This window comes from Lygodium microphyllum, unplaced genomic scaffold (assembly GCF_053477565.2).
Source record: "Lygodium microphyllum isolate KBCC unplaced genomic scaffold, Lygodium_microphyllum_v1.1.10 scaffold_31, whole genome shotgun sequence".
NCBI classification, from domain to species: domain Eukaryota; kingdom Viridiplantae; phylum Streptophyta; class Polypodiopsida; order Schizaeales; family Lygodiaceae; genus Lygodium; species Lygodium microphyllum.
Window position 1 is genome coordinate 18,090,669 of NW_028229514.1, and position 15,205 is coordinate 18,105,873.

A 15,205-nucleotide genomic window follows, 5' to 3' on the forward strand; every position below is an offset into this window, starting at 1 on the left:
TGGCAATTACTTTTCCAAGGAAAGTGAGTTAACAGGATGATTACTCATCCTCTTGTAAGTTAAATTCTTTCAATAACTTGCTGATCTCATTTCGAGAGATGACAAGACTCTTTGCGGACAAATCCCAAATCTATACAATACTGCAGCTTTGTGCACAAGTATTGCATCTATTTCACGGAATCCTTCTATCCATTTCTTAGCGTTCCGATCACGGATTTTAACCCTAGCTGAGTAACGGGATTTTGGGGTATCCTCCAAGTCATTTCTAATTAGGTTTGGCTCATGATTCTAGAATATGCAACTCCGTCGGAGTTCCATCATGATCCTTAGGATAAAACCTTAGATCATTTCATGAATAAACAACCAATCGCTTCGACATTTTGTGAATGCGTGTAAGATCCTTAGACTCACAGTTTTTTTTTGTCTTAAGTGGGGTCGAATTATCCTTGCACTAAATCCTAGTTATCTCTTAGGATTCCTATCATATTGACTCAGTCATGTTTATACGAATCCTTGATGTTTATATTACCTAGTCAATTCAATTAGGCTTGTTCTGCGACAAGAATGATCCTTCTAGGGTGATAAACCAAATCTAACGGGATCCAATTTGCATAAACATGCGATTGATTGCCGTTTCCTTGGTAAGGTAAAATTACTTACTAATCTGTAGGCTAACTTTCCTAAGTCTCCCTAGGGTTTACCAATTAATCATGCCTACTACTTTGTAGTCTATGCTTTCGAAACTTATGCATTGGCGAACCATGCAATCTTTCCTTGGTGCACGATAATCTAGCTACAGCTTTTCCTAGGACCTTCTAGGTCTTACATCAATAGTCGTACCTACAACCTTGTTGTTTACCCTTTTTCATTTTATGCATTTACACCTAATTACGGCTCTTAATGATTGACCTTTTTCTCATGACGACTACGCAATTCCTAACATTCTCCTAGCCACTAAGTCGTTGATGATACTCAAGCGAAATTAGTGTTATTCTATTCCATCTTATAACTATTTTGCAAGTTATAAGTTCACTTTAGTACCCTATTAATTCTTTCCGAATGAAACCTTATGGTGCTAGCCTTTCCCTATAAAATCATTATGAGAGGTATGTTACCTAATGTGCAGCATACGCTTATTCTACCATATCTAGGATGACAAATAATGCACATATAAATTCCGTTTCCTTGCTTAGGATTAGATTCCTTACCTTGATAAGGTACCATCTACATGCATCTAACTCTCTAATCGTTCAATCTTTTATAATGTTCAAAAGATGCATTTCTTTCAATTTCCATATGCTTTTAATTTAAACGTAAACATGAAATTCCCTTTCTAAGCGCCCCTAAACATTTCCTTATGCGGAATTAACACGGAAGAACCTGGACTTGTGGTGTCGGGGTGATGTCCACTTGCACATTTGGAGTCGAGCCTCCCGCGGTTGCCTCTTGGGATCTTTTTGGAGCCATCGTAGTCGTAAATTCGACTTCCGATCTGCCTTTGTGCTTGTATGCGGTTGGGTTCCTCTTCGGGATAGAGCTTGCGACAAAAGCTTAGGAGTTCCCACGAACTCGAATCGGCGCGGTATTTGGACGGCTTGCGGATTTAATGTCTTTGTCCGAAGTCTTGTCGAAGGCTCTTGTGAGGTCTTTATGGCCTCACCGTCTCCTTCTTTAGAAGTCCCAGGGTATTTAATGGATCTTCGGGAAGATGCTGTGGGAAAGGTCCTTTGGGACAAGTGGTGGAAAAGTGCCTTTGAAATGGTGGAAAAGGGTGGAAAAATTGGGGTCGTGGGAAGGGGGTTTAGGGAGGCCCCCCTATGGAAGCTTCTATAGAAGCTTCCAAAGGAGCTTCTGAGAGCACGTGGGCAGGGTCGTGGATGATGTGGCGGTGGGATGGCGGCCTGGCGAGTGACGATCAGCGTGGCGGACGGGGGTGGTAGCTGCAGAAGACCGGCGGCCAGGGCGACGGCAGAGCGGACTGGCGGCGGAGCTGGGCGGCAGCACGGCGGCGATCTTCAGCGCTGGCGGCTTCCCCTTCTTCTCTCCCTTCACACAGACCTTTCTCCCTCCTCCTCTCTCCCTCTCTAAGCACACCCCCATCAAGGGGGTGTTTTTATAGGCCGTGGGGGTGGGGAAGGGGTCTCCACCCACGTGGGGAACTCCCCCATGCAAACCCCCACTTTGCCATCCTCCCCCCACACACTCCCTTTCCTCCAGCCATGCATCGGCTGGGGGAAGGGATAAACATACAAAAAAATTTGCATTTAATTAATTAAATTGCCCCTCCCAAGAGGGTGTTTCCGTGCGGCTTGCGGTTTTTTAACACCCGGTTCAATTTACCATTCGCAGAGGACCCCATTTCACGTGCGTGGGTCACACATTACGCCGTCAACAATTTCAATGTAAGAGATACCCTTTACACAGGGTTTACACGGTATACGGAAAGTTAATATTTACGGTACGGTACGCGGAAATATTACATTCTCTCCCCCTTAGAAGAATCGAGATGTCCTCATCTCGAGATAAATTGGGGATATTGAAGATTGAGAGAGCTTTCATCCATCCAGGTAGCATCCTCTTCGGAATAATCTTGCCACTGGACGAGGCATTCTCTCAAGGTTCTAGATCTCAACTGTCCCTCCCTGACCGTGGCCAGTACCTTGACGGTGTCCCTCGCTGAGCTTGGGGCATTGCTTTCTGAAGTGACCGAGTTCATTGCAGTGGAAACATCGGATGTTTCGGCCATTACCGTGAGTAGGAACAAAGTTGTTGACGTTATTTGTCCTTGCCTTCTTTCTTTGTCCCTGATTGTGGCCTTGAACTCTCTTAACCTGGGGTCTGAATGCTCCTCCGCTTGGGTCGCTATAAGACCAATTCTTAATACTCCTTGGTTTAGCTTGCACTTCCTGAATTATGGGTGCCGCTCAAATGAGTGCATCCTGAAGATCTGATGGTCTCATAGATTCGAGACGGGTATTTACAGGTGGATTTAAGCCTGCGCAAAATTTGGACACCTGCTGTGTCGTGTCCATTCGTGGCGCATACTTCAAGAGTGAGACAAACTTAGAGTAGTATGCGTCAAGCGTGAGTCCTAACTGTTTTAGCTCATAGGACTCATTCATTTTCTGTGTACGATATGCGGGTGGCAAATATCTCCCTTGCACGGCTTGCTTTAACTTCTCCCAGGTAACGGACCCCTCTGAAATCCCTTGATCCCTGCACCATTGTTTCCACCATAGTCTGGCTTCACCGGTGAGTTTTAATTTGGCGAGCATGGCCTGATTGGTTGGTGCAGTGCCAGTGGCTTCGAAGTAGTCCTCCATAGATTCAATCCAAATCTCAGCGTCTGACTGGACGGATCTGCCTCTCCCGTCAAACTCGGGTGGCTTTATTTGTTTGAGGAGGAACTTCTTCTCCTGGATCACAGTAGTACTTGATGTAGGGGGCGAATTTGGAACCTGTACCTGGGGTTGTGCCTGGCGTAAAAAGTTTTCTTAACGTTATTATATGATAATTGCCATTAGCTTATCTTTAGTTCAGCTAATTCGTAACTCATGAAGCAACTAGACTTTTTGCAACAACCCTGATGCACAATCGGATAGTGATAAAAAGAAGTCCTTATTTATATTTATATGGCGTAGCCTCATACAACATCTCCAGTCATTACATCTAGTTTGGGGAGAACAACATAGTATTGGATTTGTCTACAGGAACTGTGTAATAGTAGGGTTTTGGGTCATGTATCTTTAGGAATCGATAATTCATCGGAAGTTCGGGATATCCTTTCCGCTGGAAACCATACTTCCCATGGCGTCCCAATACCTTGATCCTATCAGCTGGAATTACACGGGTTACTTCCTCATAAACATATGAGTTTAATTCAACCCTCCGACCTTGAATATGCAAAGTCGAATTCACGTGAGCTTCCACAAAAATGAACAGCTTCACAACTTTCAAATCTTCCAACCACTTGATCCTCTTCAAGTTGGTTTGTAGATAAGCAAACCGGTGGGCAGCTATGTAGTAGATTCCTGAAGACCCAGTCCATCTTCGCTCTATATATAGAGGTGATGGGTTATAAATCCGCTCCAAGATGTTCATCATCTCAATTCTCTGCCTATAATGCGGAGAATGCATCGCAGTCATGAACATGATCCGGAACACCAGAAATTTATTCCACGCCTCGTAATTCTGGAAGACAGTATTGAAGATGAGAAAATGTTTGGACAGGAACAAATTCTTTACTTCACTTCTAATGAAATCTTATGAAAACAATTCCATTGTAAGTCGGCTCTGATACCAACTGTAACGTGTCCACTAACATCCTCTAGGACACGTCTTAGCAGTCCATCGAAAAGGTTGTCTAGAAGACTCCACCCGGCACTCCCATGGAATGTTGCGGGTTTCGTAATCTAGGACTTTCCGCGTCTGCCCCGTAACGGAAGTGTCCTGGGCGCTTTCCACTTAGGATCGAATGGAATTGTTTGGTCGTTTGCTAACAGCGACTAGCGTCAGACCTGATCGAACTTCTTTACGCAGAACGCCCGGTCTGAAGCGAATTCATACTGCACTTGGTTCAAGGAGAATGGGAAACGAGATGGATGCAAGGCTCGACCTCTCTGCCAAAAGCATAGTCCCATTCCGTTCCCCTAAAACAGCTTGAATCGGGTAATTGGTATTTCCAAGTCATCGTTCTCCTTTCTTGTTTCGGTGATGTCCGTTGAAGACCTTGAGAAAAGTTCTTGGCTAACCGGGACCACCCATCCATAGGACGGACCCATGGTCCATCCTCCGCACTTTCCTCGGTTTGTTTTAGTTATGTAATTACCTACCACATTAGTTTGACATATACAAACAGCTTCTTTGATTAACCCTGTTAAGCACTGGTTCCTTCACGTAATCTTATCACAGGACATAAAGAAAACAGTGCCAAACAACTTCTTTATTATCATTATATCCTTTTATCTTTGCAATACAAGGAGTTCCCGCCCGTAGGCGTATTCATAATCCGCCCGAAGGCTATCCAGTAATCCTTCCTGTGATTACTATCCCAAGTTTCCGCCCGTAGACTAGTATGCGGGCCTCGAGATCCAATCCCGAGTCACGTTAGTCTCTTGTGCAGGACCCGGAAGGCGAGGGATTTACAGCCAGAGCCCCCCCTGGCACCCAAGCGTCCTCCTGCTCCAAGCAGAACTCAACGGAGAGACCTCTCACGGCGGGTTCGGTCCACGTTCCTGGCGCGGTTCACAACCCCCTTGGTTAGGGTCAGGCAAGCAGTCGGGGGTAACTGAAGCTGCCTCTCAGGCACCAACCTGAAGCTTAAGATATATTTTCATCCTTTAGTTCATTGAGCAAACAATGCAAACAGTCCTTTCTAACTTTTACAAACACAATCAAATTCCAATGGCCGTTTGGCTGGCAAACTGTCAAGGAGTAACTCCTTTTCCTCCGAATGCAACCCGCATTCGATCCAGAATCAATTGCAACTTGGCAAGATTCCTATCATTCTTAGGGTCAGGGTCATACCCTTCCAATACATTAGGTTTGTTGTGGCAGGATCCAGCGACCATGACGCCTTAGTTTATTGTCGGTCATTTGCTTCAAGGCAACGCCTAATCTTCCTTTCCCTTGGCAATTACTTTTCCAAGGAAAGTGAGTTAACAGGATGATTACTCATCCTCTTGTAAGTTAAATTCTTTCAATAACTTGCTGATCTCATTTCGAGAGATGACAAGACTCTTTGCGGACAAATCCCAAATCTATACAATACTGCAGCTTTGTGCACAAGTATTGCACCTATTTCACGGAATCCTTCTATCCATTTCTTAGCGTTTTGATCACGGATTTTAACCCTAGCTGAGTAACGGGATTTTGGGGTATCCTCCAAGTCATTTCTAATTAGGTTTGGCTCATGATTCTAGAATATGCAACTCCGTCGGAGTTCCATCATGATCCTTAGGATAAAACCTTAGATCATTTCATGAATAAACAACCAATCACTTCGACATTTTGTGAATGCGTGTAAGATCCTTAGACTCACAGTTTTTTTTTGTCTTAAGCGGGGTCGAATTATCCTTGCACTAAATCCTAGTTATCTCTTAGGATTCCTATCATATTGACTCAGTCATGTTTATACGAATCCTTGATGTTTATATTACCTAGTCAATTCAATTAGGCTTGTTCTGCGACAAGAATGATCCTTCTAGGGTGATAAACCAAATCTAACGGGATCCAATTTGCATAAACATGCGATTGATTGCCGTTTCCTTGGTAAGGTAAAATTACTTACTAATCTGTACGCTAACTTTCCTAAGTCTCCCTAGGGTTTACCAATTAATCATGCCTACTACTTTGTAGTCTATGCTTTCGAAACTTATGCATTGGCGAACCATGCAATCTTTCCTTGGTGCACGATAATCTAGCTACAGCTTTTCCTAGGACCTTCTAGGTCTTACATCAATAGTTGTACCTACAACCTTGTTGTTTACCCTTTTTCATTTTATGCATTTACACCTAATTACGGCTCTTAATGATTGACCTTTTTCTCATGACGACTACGCAATTCCTAACATTCTCCTAGCCACTAAGTCGTTGATGATACTCAAGCGAAATTAGTGTTATTCTATTCCATCTTATAACTATTTTGCAAGTTATAAGTTCACTTTAGTACCCTATTAATTCTTTCCGAATGAAACCTTATGGTGCTATCCTTTCCCTATAAAATCATTATGAGAGGTATGTTACCTAATGTGCAGCATACGCTTATTCTACCATATCTAGGATGACAAATAATGCACATATAAATTCCGTTTCCTTGCTTAGGATTAGATTCCTTACCTTGATAAGGTACCATCTACATGCATCTAACTCTCTAATCGTTCAATCTTTTATAATGTTCAAAAGATGCATTTCTTTCAATTTCCATATGCTTTTAATTTAAACGTAAACATGAAATTCCCTTTCTAAGCGCGCCTAAACATTTCCTTATGCGGAATTAACACGGAAGAACCTGGACTTGTGGTGTCGGGGTGATGTCCACTTGCACATTTGGAGTCGAGCCTCCCGCGGTTGCCTCTTGGGATCTTTTTGGAGCCATCGTAGTCGTAAATTCGACTTCCGATCTGCCTTTGTGCTTGTATGCGGTTGGGTTCCTCTTCGGGATAGAGCTTGCGACAAAAGATTAGGAGTTCCCACGAACTCGAATCGGTGCGGTATTTGGACGGCTTGCGGATTTAATGTCTTTGTCCGAAGTCTTGTCGAAGGCTCTTGTGAGGTCTTTATGGCCTCACCGTCTCCTTCTTTAGAAGTCCCGGGGTATTTAATGGATCTTTGGGAAGATGCCGTGGGAAAGGTCCTTTGGGACAAGTGGTGGAAAAGTGCCTTTGAAATGGTGGAAAAGGGTGGAAAAATTGGGGTCGTGGGAAGGGGGTTTAGGGAGGCCCCCCTATGGAAGCTTCTATAGAAGCTTCCAAAGGAGCTTCTGAGAGCACGTGGGCAGGGTCGTGGACGACGTGGCGGTGGGATGGCGGCCTGGCGAGTGACGATCAGCGTGGCGGACGGGGGTGGTAGCTGCAGAAGACCGGCGGCCAGGGCGACGGCAGAGCGGACTGGCGACGGAACTGGGCGGCAGCACGGTGGCGATCTTCAACGCTGGCGGCTTCCCCTTCTTCTCTCCCTTCACACAGACCTTTCTCCCTCCTCCTCTCTCCCTCTCTAAGCACACCCCCATCAAGGGGGTGTTTTTATAGGCCGTGGGGGTGGGGAAGGGGTCTCCACCCACGTGGGGAACTCCCCCATGCAAACCCCCACTTTGCCATCCTCCCCCCACACACTCCCTTTCCTCCAGCCATGCATCGGCTGGGGGAAGGGATAAACATACAAAAAAATTTGCATTTAATTAATTAAATTGCCCCTCCCAAGAGGGTGTTTCCGTGCGGCTTGCAGTTTTTTAACACCCGGTTCAATTTACCATTCGCAGAGGACCCCATTTCACGCGCGCGGGTCACACATTACGCCGTCAACAATTTCAATGCAAGAGATACCCTTTACACAGGGTTTACACGGTATACGGAAAGTTAATATTTACGGTACGGTACGCGGAAATATTACATCATCACTGCCATTTGCTTGCACATGCAGATTCGATGCATGATGAGACACATCAAGCAGCTTCGTGCAACATATTATCCAAATACAATTGCTATGCTGCCAACAGTCCCCCTAGTCAAAATGGCAATATCATCAAGATATTGACTTTTCCTCTCACCAAATCTAGGAGCTTTCAAAACAACAACCTTCAGAACACCTCTTTTTCAGCTAGCTATGCTGCAACACAGATGATCACTGTTGGTTGAAACTGAAAGGTCTTTCAATGTCTATAATCTGGAAGCTATAGCACTTGTAGCACTTGTGAGTTATCCAAAAAATATTTAGATCTAGATAGTATGAACTTAAGTACCTTCCAAGAGTGCCTTGTTGAGATGAATCATGTAGTCCTATAGTCCTAGGATTCAACCTTTTGGAATCCTTTAGGGGGCAAGAAGAGCCATCCAAGCCAACGTGAAACTAAAGAGCCCAGTAAAGACCCACATCTGTTTGCCTGTTCCTGGAGCGTATAGCTACCCTTGAAGTAGATCGATAGGTAGTGAAGAAGTAGATCAAGAAGTTGGGCTTTATAGTAAGCCTTCAGAAAGTCAAGAGCTCCAAACAAACAAATCAAAGCTATGACAGTGCAAGAAGCCCCAAAACGACCTGCTAACTTTAGTGATCTGCCTCCATTTTTGCTCGTGGGAGGCCATCGTATCTTTGTAGTTGTGGGGCTCATGTTGCTGCTAAGCTAGAATCTATGGAGCCCTGCTCCAGTGTTAAAGATAGGATTGGGAAAAGTATGATTGAAGATGTTGAATCAAAGGGTCTAATTACACCTGGCAAGAGCATTCTTGTGGAGCCCACTAGTGGTAATATTAGTATAGAGCTAGCATTTATTGCCACATCTAAAGGGTACAATTTGATTCTTACAATGCCTGCATCAATGAGCCTGGAGCGTCGTGTGTTGCTGAAAGCCTTTAGAGCTGAGCTGGTTCTAACAGATCCAGCTAGAGGCATGAAAGGAGCGCTTGCAAAAGCAGAAGAGATCTTGATGAAGACTCCTAACTCTTACATGCTTCAGCAATTTGAAAATCCTGCTAATCGAAAGGTGCATTTTGAAACCACGGGGCCTGAGATCTGGGAAGAAACAGTTGGGAAGGTTGACATTTTGGTATTTGGAATTGGTAATGGTGGAACAGTGACAGGTGTTGGTCACTTCTTAAAGGGAAAAAATCCCAACATTAAGATTTATGGTGTAGAGTCAACTGAGAGCAGTGTGCTTTCTGGAGGGAATCCAGGTCCTCACAAGATTCAAGGCATTGGTGCTGGCTTCATCCCTGGCATCTTAGATGTTGATATCTTGGATGAGGTGGTACATGTTTCTAGTGATGAAGTAGTTGAAATGGCTAAACAACTTGCTCTTAAAGAGGGAATATTTGTGGGCATTTCATATGGAGCAGCTATTGTGGCTGCTATTCAAGTTGCAAAAAGTCCATTTCAATCTTGCGCTCTTTCCTTGAAGTGGTCCAAGGATGAGCACAAAGTTTTAAGCATGGATCTCCTTTCTGGCATAATGGAAGCTTTCATGTAGTGACCATGTCAAAGGACATCGAGGGCCTTGAAGCACAAGAATTGGAAGTTGAGCTTGTTCTTTGTGGCACAATTTTTCATATGTCCCTTAAGGTACCCACAATTTTTTTCATATGTCTCTTGTAATAGGTTTTGGCCACAATGAAGATTATTGTGATGATGAAGGCCTTGATTGATGCCCTTTGTTAGTGGTCATTGAATGCAATAGAGAGTGTCAAAACTATTACTCACATTTGGAGCGAGCTTCAATATTTAGGATATGTATGGAAGATGCCATGTAGATGTTCTATGCAATAAGTCCTGAATTTGTATGCTTTTATTCGGATGTAACTTATTAATGTTATGCAAGTTAAGTAGAGAAAATCTATTTGAAGAAGCCTAAATCTCAAAGACTCACATTGAAGGTTTTGTGGAGTATCTCCAAGTTACAATTGGTTCTAATTAATACATGTAAAAGATTCAAGAAGCTACCAAATAGTTTGTGACTTTGTTGTAATGGAGGGAAATACCTAGTGTCACACTGACCTAGGTATAAAAGGTGTGAAGGACATTGGCATGGTACCAATTTATGAATATACATCTATCCTTTCACCTTCTCTCCTGTCCTCTTCCCTTCTTTCTCTCTCTACTCCTAGTCTTTCTCTCTCCTCGTCACCCTCTTTCTCTCTCCTTCTCTCCTCTCTACAATCTTTCTCTCTCTTCCTACACCTATTCTCTCTCTTCTGCAGTCTCTCTCTCTCTTCTTCCTCCCTCATGTCCTCTCCCTTACATCTCTCTCTTTCTACACCTCTTCTCTCTCTTCTGCAGTCTCTCTCTCTCTTCTTCCTCTCTCTCATGTCCTCTCCCTTATAGTGGTATCATAGCTTCAGCCTTTGATCCAGTCTTCTCTCTCCTTCCTCACATCTAGTTATAGTTTTCAAAAAGAAAAGAAAGAGAAACCCTAGTCAAATAGGTAAAGAGCTATAAGGATAATTAATGGAGTACCACAAGGTGCTGGCAGCTTTCTTGGACTCGACACAAGCTATGGCAAGAGGCTCAATTGAATCTGGAGGCAAAGAGATAAAATGGTAACCCGTCTTCAATTTTGAGGGTAAGTTCCCCTTCTTCTTCCTCCTCTTGACATTTCCTGGAAACTATGGAGTCTTGCCTATGGTGTGAAGTCACGAAAGAGAAGGTCATGGAGTTTGGAAACCATCCTTGTAGCCATAAACCACAGTAATAGCTAGCAGGTTCAAACGTTGAAGAGAGAAACAAGAAGCTAAAGCAAATGGTTGTGCTCTCTGACAATGCACACAGCTCAGGCCGCTCGAGGCCCTTTTGAGAGTGGTCTAGTTTGAGCCATGATCCGCTACCTCACAAGGGACTGCTAAACTTTCTACAGACCCCGATTCCAAACTTAGAGTTTCCACAATCGTAGCGAAAGTGCCTTCCTGTCCATAATTCTATTACCTCATGTCCATCATGACAGGAAATTGAACATGCTGTGCAGACTCCTGCATTTCCCTCGTGGCAGCAGGTTATGTACGAGAAGACAGCCTGCCGTGGAAGATATCCCTTAGGGTAAATGCTTGCAAAACTTCACCATCAAATTGTCTTTTTCGTTTCAACATATCAATGATTGCATTATGAAATTCAGGCTTTGCAATTCCAAGAACTTCGCCAAGTGTGAATTCCACTCTACTGCCAAGTATGTGATCTTCCAATACTTTTTTAAGATTTGGGGTAGTCTCAAGATGTGATTGTAACCTGTAATCGGGCTGCTTGCCCATTTTCTTCCCTTCTTTTTTCTTCTCTTGAGATGCGTCATCCATAACATGCTCAGGTATGGATTTCTCAATCTCTTTTTGTTGCTCCATTTCACTTCGTGTTATGCGTTTAGATGGGCTTGAAGAGGAAGGACCAGCAATGTCCTCATCTCTTCTTCTCTTTTCTTCCACAAGAGCTTCTTGATTATGAACCTCGACCAAATAAGCATAGGCTAAAAATGAGTCCATTGGTGCACTCCATCATGTTCTCCCTCGTATACTTTGACTTGCATCAGCCAATTCAGACTTTGCTATTTTTCACTTTTCCATGCAATCTAATGCTTGCATCCAAACACAAGATTTTTCTTTTGCCATGCTTCCTTTAGGAGCTTCATCAATCCTTTCAGTTCTCAACCCATATGTGGTTGCATTTATGGCAAGAAATGCTATGCTTGCAGCCATATCTACCAAATTCTTCTGCATGCCACCTTTTCCAAAATTCGGCTCTATTGGAAGACCAATTTCTGATGCATGTATTTTTCCATCTTTCCAAAAGATTAACCTTTTTTCTTCCGCTTCACAGTAAGTTCTACAATCTCGGTTTTCATGTTGTAAACTCTCACACCAAATGCATCTCCACTTGTATCCTTCTTTGTATGGTCTTTGGGCTGTTGTCCAAGCCTTCTCTTCTACCTTAACATCCAACTTTTTGACCTTTGTATAGATTTCTATCAAATTCATCCTCAAATCACATATGCCTTTGAATAATTCATCCATAGTATCACCTTTAAGAGCCTGATCAACACGGATAGCCAGTTGTTCTGGCATAGCTACAGGCGCCTTGGCTGCAATTTCAATGGTAGTCACATCAAGAAGTATTATCCTCCCACACATCCTTTGCATGAATAACCAATGTTAGAACCGCCGGTCAAAGTACCGTTAGCCACAATCACGAAGATTGATGATGAAGATGAGGAAACCATAGAACCTGCCTACCTCCGCATCATGATCATTACCAAGCAAGCACGCACTGTCAACGCCTTGATTGATGAGGGAGCAGACCTCAATGTCTTAACCCATGATCATTGAACCCATATTGGCAAACCACAACTACAGCCCACTACCACCAAACTAGACCCATATGGGGGTCGGTCATACACACTCCTAGGAAAAAGCAGGGCCACAGTTTCTATCGAGTGTGAGAGCATACCAATGACATTTTATGTGTTGATGAATGCTAAAAATGCAGGAACCAAATCGCTACTGGGTCATCAAACCTTTAAAAAGAAAGCTCACTACAATGTCAATTAAGAGTTGTAGCATATCCACTTAGCCATTTGCAATGTCCGCATAGTGGTGGCTTTCACTAAGGGCTACGTGACTCCCACCAGACGACCCGCAATGCCACCAATAGACACACATTCAGTCAAGTCCAAGGAGGAGGGTTGTGATTTGTTACACCCTCCCAAGCCTCTTTGCCAGCATTCTGCTGAAGCCAAGGTCAATGCCCATCAACCCCAGTTAAGATGGGTACCTAAATGTTAGAGCCTGCCATCGAAATGCAATCAACCTTTCTTTCATAAGGCTAACAACACAACCTCAAAACCTAGGAGGCCAAAAAAGGGCTACAAAGAGTGATGTGTGGTCAAGCGGTGATGGGTTCCTAAGACCCTATTGCATACGCAAGGTTATTATGAGGGTAATGCCTAGATATAGATCCCTAAGTCTAAAATAGCCAAGAGCACTAATCAAATTCCACCTCACGTGTAAGCATACCCAACCATACAATGTGTCAAGGCCTAACACCGCCGCAGAAGCCTCGAGACACCAAGCCCATTGACTCACAACTGATTATGCCCATGAAGACTGACCAAGTCAACCAACCCAAATCTCAACTTGCTACTCTTGAACTAGTCCCATGCAACTCAACCAAGACTCAAGAGGCCGCATCCGCAAGTAGTGGTGCCCCATTCACAATCCAGTTTTCCCAGCCGACTAGGCAAGGGACCCAACTGCAATCTCAGGAACAACCGAGCCTGCAACTATTTGCTATCAAACTCTCTAGTTCTGTCAAACCTCAACCACCCTGCAGGCCTTAGACCCTCCTATGAGCAAAAATAATTCTTAACACTCACTGCAGATCTACCGGAAGATACAAGGGATGAGGTCATTGCTTGCCTCAGACTCTTAGATGCCACATTCATGTCACTGGCTCTGAGCTATGACCGCTTGGGCTTGGACCTGTTGCAAGAGCCCTTTGCGAGAGAAGTTCATACAATGCCTTGTTCATGGGACACACTCAAATTTTCATTCATCAAAGCACCCCACTCAGCCTGTAGAGTTACTCTGCATTGAGATATCTACAGAGCCAGCCATCATACGTCTCATTACATCATACGATAAGCGAGCCTCTTCCGCTCTCACTGATCGAGAATTCGAGGAGTTGAAATAGCTTGCTGAAACCGAATCCCCATTCTTACAAAACTCGTACGCTCTTCGATTGAGATGGGAACTCAAAGGATGCCAAATGATGACCAATGCTGAGCAACGACACATGATCAAGACATCGGAATATGACCCAACTTATGTCCCCCCAAATTTTTATAGGGTGTTAACAACTATTCGTGACCAACCCCCTAGAAGTGCACATCAAAGGACACCCTTACCTTGATTGCCTCCAGATAGAGAAAGAGTTATATATTGCTAGCCGTATCGATTTCGGTGACGTCTTGATAGGTGTCCTTACTTACATCACACACGTAGGTAGCCGACCCTTTGATTTGGACCATGACGCTCAGTTGTACAATCCAGACTTCTATGCTTGGCTCATGCGAAAGTAAACACTCAACTCGTACACTCAACGCCCTGGGCCCGCTAGCCTTCAATCCTAGGAAGGATTTTACCCAAATCCGAAAGGGGAGGGGGATAAGGTGAGTGAGTCAAATTGGAAGCAATCAAAATCAAGCAAAACGCATAAACACATTAAAACAAACACACACTGTTGTGAAAACCTTAGTCAACATTTAAACGCAGAAGGAAAGAAACACGTTAATTTGCAATTAAAGAAAAATGTCACAAAAATCTTGAAATAAAGGATGAAAAGTTTGAAAGAAAATTTCATGTTGGAGCTTAAATATTTTAATTCAACAAACACGAAGCCTTTCTTTTCAGCAAATTGGTGCACTCACTTTTCTCCAGTCAGCACTATAACTCCATCATGCACCAAATTAGTGTGCCTGTGCTGGAGAATGTGGTAGCCCACACCTTGGATGAGGTGGATTGGAACAGCTACGTGCGCAAGACTATAGACCAAGTAGCCAAAGCACTAGCCCTAGGCAATAGACAGGCAGGTGGAGAATCCCCAACCTCTAAAAATATGGAGAGGAAGAAACGTTCCTCATAAGCCTCCTTCATTGAGTATGGAAGTGTGCTGACGGCCATCATCTAAGAGGCTGTAAAAGATGCCCAACATGAAAATGAAGGAGCAGATGAGACTCCAGATAGATGGCCGACCCGCCAAGGAAAAGAGCCATCGAGCGACAGGACAAAAATTGAGACAGAGAAGGAGGATTAGGAGGCTCAATCCAGAAGGGAAAAAACAAAGAAGCCTAGTAAAAAGGCAGCTCAAAAGAAGTAACAAAATGAGGGCAAGAAGAAGAAAAAGAAGATCTAGAGAGAGCCAAAAGGGAATCCCTAAGAGAGGCTACGGAGAGGAAGAAGAAGGAGAAGGAAGAAGCTGAAAAGCTGCCAAAAGAATCAAGGAAAAAAGAGAAACAGAGAGA

At 43.8% G+C, this 15,205-nt stretch overlaps 1 pseudogene; it reads left to right on the forward strand.

Moving 5' to 3' along the window:
- Positions 1–8,818: 8,818 nt before the first annotated feature.
- On the forward strand, positions 8,819–9,679 carry LOC148009381 (cysteine synthase pseudogene; annotated as a pseudogene).
- The last annotated feature ends 5,526 nt before the right edge of the window (positions 9,680–15,205 follow it).